This window comes from Eptatretus burgeri, chromosome 6 (assembly GCF_056783735.1).
Source record: "Eptatretus burgeri isolate ZD-2024b chromosome 6, Ebu_testis_v1, whole genome shotgun sequence".
Classification (NCBI taxonomy): domain Eukaryota; kingdom Metazoa; phylum Chordata; class Myxini; order Myxiniformes; family Myxinidae; genus Eptatretus; species Eptatretus burgeri.
This window is the reverse complement of record NC_140966.1, coordinates 78,329,888-78,337,387: the sequence shown is the minus strand read 5'-3', so window position 1 is coordinate 78,337,387 and position 7,500 is coordinate 78,329,888. Positions and strand designations below refer to the sequence as shown.

Genomic DNA, 7,500 nt, shown 5'->3' with positions numbered 1-7,500 from the left:
GAATGTGATAAAAGTTCAGATTTGCCAAAGAAAGACTGCACAACAGAGGATTCCCATGACTCAAGAGTCGGAAACCTTTCAGCAGGGCAGCCCAGTCTTGTGTTGAAGCTGACAACTCAGAGAGCAGAAAACAAACAGTGGCTCCTCTCAGAGTGGAAAAGGAGGTAACCTGAAGGCAGACTGCAGCTTCTGCCACAGTGCCACTTGAACAGACTGCGCATCGGCAATGGACGCTTTAAGGCTTCCATGTATACCTGGAACCTGGCTGCCACAGCAAGCTGTGATTGTGGAGAGCCCCAGACAGCAGAACACTTGATGGAAGAGTGTCCCATCCACCAGTTGGTAGGAGGTTGGAATGCTCTTGCACAGCTTGATCAGCAGGCCCGAGAATGGCTGAGATCTGCAGGGTTTATATTTTGAATGACTTGATGATGGGACCACATGAAAGAAGAAGAGGAGCATTCCCAGTCGGCGGCTGGCTTTGGGGCCAACTTGGGTATATGGTTTGCCCAATAAAGATCATGACTGATTGTGAGGCCTGAAGTTTGAGTTACTGAACTTCTTCAAGAGTTTTGTTAAAGAAGTACACAGTGGCCTGCTAAAGTATTCACCCCCCCCCCCCCCCCCCGTGCACCCCTTGTTTATCTTCCGCTCTGATGCCACATCGGAGAGACTTTAACGAATTGACTACAGGCTGATGTGATGTCTCTCAATTGTATTCTGTTTTAAATGACTGTGTTGCCTGCTCTTTTCAATTCTAACAGGGCACAAGCACTCCTTTGTCCATTGATGCAATGCCCTGCTTGCAAACGGCCAATCTGACCGTTTATGGAGGATCGACAATCAAATCCAGACGAGACAGCTCAAAGGCGGTACACTACCTCTGAGCTGGCCTTCCAAATCCCATGCTCCATCATCTATGCTCATTTAACAATACCGACTCGAATATATGTTTTCTAACCATCCTTCCTACAGATGTGGATTTGACATCGACTCACGAATGTCGACATTTTGCTCCAATAGGGTTTAAAAAAGTAGAATTAGGTCTTTGTCATGTTAATAACTTAGGGATTGGTATGATTGCCACTCTTTCCTTCAGTAGACACAGCCTAATGACTGAGTCTGAATCCCTGCATTCTGACTTTATTGCCAATGATAGTGACAATCACTTCGGTCTTCATAAAGAGCGTTTGTTCTCATAACTCGGAATACTTCAACATGTCACATGTGGAACGTATCATTGTGTTTCAGCGTTGAGTAACGGAAAGTTTTGATGAATGAATTGACAGCAAATGCAATTTTAAATATTTTTTGAAACATTGTTGCAAGCATTGAGTAATATATTTAAAGTACATGATGCTTCGAGCCTGGTGTTGGCTTAGTGGTTAAAGTGGTGGACTTGGGATTCTGGGGTCCTGACTTTGAGCCCTGCCACCATTAAATTAACACCAGGTGGGGTTGACTCAGCCTGTCATCCTTCTGAGGTCGGTGATATGAGTACCAGTGTACTGGTAATAGGGGCATTACTTCAGTGGTGCTCCCATACTCGGTAGCAGTGGTAATGCACCGTTTATCATATCCAGTTGAAAGCATGTAATCATGCCACCACAATAGGTGGAAGTACACATATATGTATATACTATATATTGTATGTTACATTTGTAAATAATATGAAGTGCATAATGCATGCACATAATGTAACATACCTTTGCCATCTCTCCTCCATCGGGATCCACCGCAGTGAAAAATGACAGCTCTCAAAAAAGCTCGACCACACAAGGGGGCTGCAGCCAAATGGGGTTGCTGGGGCTCCACAAGTGGGACCATTGCCAACACCAGCCCCATTGTGACGAGTGCCAGCCAGGGGGCCACCATGGTGGAACACAAAGCTGATGGTGACGCTTTGGGGTTAAATGGATGAGGAAAGGGATGAAGAGTTAGGAGTTCACAAATAAAAGACAGAACCTCTCACTAAAGCAATGACCGCTCAGTCTTCACTTCTTGCATGCATGCAGAACAGTGGATAAGGCTGTCGTTTCTCTACTTTTTATATCGGCTTACTTGTGCCGAGTGGGGGGCAGGAGGTGGAGATGGGGCTGTGGGGATGACTAATGGGTGGCAGGGGAGTGACAGAAATGAAAGCTGAATGGGATGGATGGAAAAGGTCATTATTGAAGGATCGTAGGACCACTTAGAGGATATATGGATTTGCTGTGTAGTTGCATCAAATAAACGTGAGCTCTACATTCTGCTGTCTCAGTAAAGCACTTTTCTATTTATTTTTATGTTCCGAGCATCAATCGTTGGATCCACTGCCATTCACAGATTGACAGTCATATCATTATTATCTCCATCACCAAAAGTGGAAGGAGGTTATGTTTTCACCCCTGCCGTGTCTGTCTGTCTGTTTGTTACTTGCAAAATCGAAGATTTTTCAAGTATATTGGTCAGTCGATTTTGTTGTTACTTGGTGAAAAAATGTTTCTGCAAGTATGTTGGTCTGCAGCATTTGCTGTCTGTCACACGATTTTTGGCCGCAGTTTTCAAGCACTCGTTCTGAATTTTTTTTTTTGCTTGTGTAGTTGACTGGCCAAGGACAGCAACGCTTAATTTTGGTGAAAATCCGGATCTGAGAATTTTTAAAAGTGATTTTTCACCATTGAGAGATAGGGCCAAAAACGATATTTAGCGCAATATCTCAAAAGGTTATGGATGGATTCACATGGAACTTGGTGGGCCGGTTGGGTGTGTGACAAGGACGAATTGATTCAATTTTGGTGAAAATCAGGATCTAGATACGAGGATTATTTAATTCTTAACTGATTCTTCACCATTGAGAGATGCGGCCAAAGACTATGTATAGCATGTTATCTAAAAGTTCTGGACGACTTGTGACAAAGTGAGGTGGAAGAGTTGGTTAGGTGACGAGAACAAGCCGATTCAATTTTGGTGAAGGTCTGGGTTCAGATTCGACCGATCGGTGGGATACAAAATTTAAACTGTTCATCCTGGCGGAGGTATGCGCTCCACCGAATGTCGTTCCGTTTTGCGAAATGTTACTCCATGAGTGATTTTTAAGTCTGTCTGTTTGTCTGTCTGTCAATCGCCTTCAGGTCACAACTTCAAACCGATATTCACGAAACTTCACCACATGGTAGAGTTTGTTAAAGGCAAAGAAGCCTATTGTTTTTGAGGTTAAATGGTCAACAAATTGTCAATTTTCTAAAATCCTCAATTTTCATCAGATTGACGGGAAATTGAAAAAGGGATTTTCATCTCAGCTTACTGAATTCAACCACCAATTCTTTTTGAGGTCAACCTTGGCCAAAAGGTCAACACAGGTCAAAGGTCAACAACTTAGGTGGGCTTTCTAAAATCCTCAATTTCCATCTGATTGACTTCAAATTTGAATAGGAATTGCATATTTGGTCATTGAACTACAGACGTATCAGCTTACTTCCAATCATCAACAAGGTCATGGAATCCATCATCACAGCTGATATGAAATTCTTCCTCTTCTCCAACAGCATCATCTCAGATCACCAACTTGGTTTCAGACTCGGTAACTCTACCTTGGGCATGCTGCTTCAACTCACCTAACAATGAATGGAGGTCCTCGATGTCAGACATGAGATCAGGGCTGTCTCCATATCTCATGTTTTTGGTAAAGTCTGGCATCCTGACTTACTCTCTAAACTCTCTGCCTATGGAATACAAGGGCATCTCCACCCATGGCTTCCTGACTTCCTTCACTCTCAAAGCCACATGTGGCTCCCAAGGGAATCCTTTCATCTCCTCTCCATTTCAAGGCGAGAGTGTCTCAGGGCTGCAATCTGGACCGAGTCCTATTCCTGTTCTTCATTAATGATCTCTATAATATCCCCTTTATCTATTTGCTGATAACTCTACCCTCTACCATTGACATTCCTCATCCTTCAGACAGACAGGCAGCAGCCTCTTCCCTCTCTTTAGACCTTGAGAAAATCACAAGATGGTCAAACACATGGAATATGTCGTTCAATTCTGTCAAATCTCTCTCTCACTCTCACTCTCTCTAAAAGAACCATATGGCAAATCCTCCCATCTACTTTTTAAACAATCCTCTTGAGGAAGTCACTTCAACTCCTGGGTCTCACAATCAGCCATGATCTTCCTTGGGAAAACCGCATTTCAAAGTTGGCCTCCAAAGCCAATCGCTATCTGGGCATCCTCCATCATGCAAAGACCTTCCTTGGCACAGCCAGCTGAACTCCTATCCAACTACAAGGCCTTCATCCAAACATTGATGGAGTCCTGCTCTCCCCTTTGGGCTGGCTCCCCTACTTCACACCTTGCTCAACTTGTCACAATGGAAACCAAGTCATTCAGGATCATTGGAATCTTCCGTGCTGAGTCGATGGGCCTATCACTTAGCCATTGTCTCTGTTGGTGTGTCTCTGTCTTCTTCCGCCTCCTCTCTGGTCTTGCACCCTCTGTTATTTCTGTGCTTTGTCTACCTCAGGTTTCTACTGGGTGCACACGGTCCACCATCAACTCTCTTCTCGTGAAACTATCTAAATCCAGGATCACTGTTCACCTCCACTCTTTCGCTCCTCTTTTCTCTCACCTGTGGAACCAAGTTCTATATTCTCTTCAATCTCATTCTTCCCTCCAGGTCTTCCCCAATCCAAAACCATGATCTTTCCTACCCTTGCTCACCCCTACCCAAGTCCCTCCTCCTTCCAAATTTCTTTTTTTTTCCCCCTCCTGTGAATTTCCTTCGGTGTCCATCTTTGTCCACCTCATGCATCCTCTCATGCCCTTCTTTCCTCCCCGCATCCATTGTTTGTCCAAGTGTCCCTCTATGTTTGCCTTCAACTCTGCTGTTGGTCTTTCCCCCCTCTCTCTACTATTCTTTTTATACTGTTATGTCCTGATCAGTTCAGTGTGCTCGCTCTTCTACGAGCTTCAACTATTTGCACAATTTATTTTTCTGGAATGACTCTCCTCTTTGACGACAAAGTGCAAACACCTAAAGTCCGTCCGTGCTCGCCGGCCTTTTATTCCTCTCTGTCCACAAATTTACAAATGACCCTCAAACGAATTTGGGAATGCTCTAAAGTGCATACGTTCTCCAACTTGACGTGATTGGCTGTGTGCGGTGAGCTCCGTGAACCGCTCCTCCAGATTGGTCCTGCTTTTATTGGGTATGTACTGTTCCTGATCTGAACTTCTCTCCCATCAGGGAACAGTGGTGATCGGCCAATTTCAATCAGTTTGGAGAGAAAGATGCGGTGGGCAAAGAAGGCAACTGGATGTGAATCAGCCGGTTCGAACCAGTTCAACAAGTGAGAAAGAGAACAAGAAAGTGGCATGAGGTAATTAGATGGTTTGAACTGGTTCAAGAAAAAGTGAAAGAAAGAAAATAAGAGGTCAGACAGTGAAAACTAAAAGGGCACTTGGGAGAGCACATACCTCTGCCAAGCTGAACAGTTTGTCTTGTTGCCCACTGATAGGCCGGATCTGAATCTGAATCTGGACCTGAACCAATTTGTATTTTTTTTTCTTCCCCTCTGAGAGGGGGCATGAGCTAGGTTAAAAACACATATCAACCACACAACCCCCCCTTTACAAGACCCCCACCAACAGCACTCCGTACGCAATCACCCACCAATACTCAAACTACCTAAAAGTCTTATCAACATCCCCATACCGCTCTATCTCCATAACTTCCAGGTACCTATCTAATTCTAATTTAACTTGATCTACTTTTTCTGCTGCCACGACCTTTCCAGGGAGACCATTCCATGCATTAACTACTCTCTGAGTGAAAGACCCCTGCCTTACTACTGTCTTAACTCTCCTCTTCTTTACTCTCAGGGTATGGCTCATGGTTCTGTCACTGTCTATTCTGTTGAATAATTCATATGCACTTATTTTATCTATACCGTTCATGATCTTAAACATCTCTAACATATCTCCTCATAACCGCCTCCTTTCTCATGTATAAAGCCCTGTCTCCTTCAGCCGCTCCTCATAGCTGAGTCTAGCTCGGCCCGGAATCAATCTAGTAGACCTGTGCTGAACCCTCTCTTTGGCATCTATGTCCATCCGGAACTGTGGTGACCAAAACTGCACACAATATTCTAGATGTGGCCCTCACTAAATTCCTGTACAATGTTAACACCACCTCTTTTGATTTATATGATCCCCTCCAAATACAACCTAAAACCTCATTTGCTTTACCGATAGCTGCCTGGCACTGTGCTGCCTCCTTACCTCCCGTATTCATCACCACCCCCAGATCCTTCTCCTGTGTGACACACTCCAAAATTACCCCTTGCATCCTGTAATTTCTTTTTTCATTGTTCTTTTCCATCCCCAACACCTTACACTTTCTCAGGTTAAATTCCATCTGCCAATCTTTTGCCCAATCCGTACAAGTATCAATACTCTTTGTATCTGTTCACCACCCCCTCTGCGATCCACCTTACCTCCAAGCTTCGTGTCATCCGCAAATTTGGAAAGCTTACTCTTTACACCATTATCCAAATCGTTGATGTAAATATTAAATAGTAATGGTCCGAGTACTGATTCCTGAGGTACCCCACTACTTACATCCTCCCACTCACAGCCACTCTTTACTTCCTACCACTGAGCCAGTTTGCAATCCAATTAGCTCCCTGACCAGCCACTCCACAAGCCCTCACCTTATCTAACAACCTCCGATGTGGTACCTTATCAAATGTCTTCTTAAAGTCTACATATACGACGTCCACTGCCTTTCCCTCATCCACCCAATCAGACACTGCTTCATAGAACTCTAAAATATTTGTTAAACAGGAACTACCTTTGGTAAACCCATGCTCACTACCTTTAATGAGTTTGTATTTATTTAAATGGTTTCTCATCTTGTCCCTAATTAATGTCTCCAACACCTTCCCCCCACAACTGAAGTCAAACTAACAGGTCTATAGTTTCCCATTTCTTCTCTGGATCCTTTCTTAAATAATGGTGTTACATTTGCTACTCTCCAATCCTCCGGTACCTGTCCTGACTCCAGTGAGCTCTCGAAAATATCCGTTATCATCTCGCCTACCTGCTCAGTGTTAACATCTCAGAGTTAAGTCTCCACTATTTACAGTACTGTATTCCTGTCCCCACAATTTCCAGTGCATTGATGTGTTTTGAATTCTAAGCAGAAGGTATGTTTTTGCTTCATGCACATAACCCAGGTTTTTTTTTTTTTTTTGGCTATACAGTGCTGTCAGTTGCTTATACACCGCTCAAATAAAGGTATGCGTCAGAAGAACGTGTTGCATGCTTGGAACAAAATCACCCATAGGGCGGGTACTCTGCTAGTGAACACAAAAGACCATCTATCTAAGACATATATCACAATACTCTTAATAATAACTATTGTTATCCTATTGAAGCATTATTTAACCCTTCGGAGCCAGAACCACAACAATATCAATTATCCAGTTATTTTGATGAACCTTCTTCTTTCGTGTGCACCAC

General features: G+C 43.7%; 1 long non-coding RNA gene across 1 annotated transcript in view; it reads right to left on the bottom strand.

Moving 5' to 3' along the window:
• LOC147025132 (uncharacterized) overlaps positions 1–2,072 on the bottom strand; it is a 28,299-nt gene extending 26,227 nt beyond the window's left edge. Inside the window, exon 1 of the long non-coding RNA XR_015059363.1 lies at positions 1,707–2,072. This is a non-coding gene — a long non-coding RNA (uncharacterized LOC147025132). The remainder of the gene's footprint in view (positions 1–1,706) is intronic.
• Positions 2,073–7,500: the final 5,428 nt, after the last annotated feature.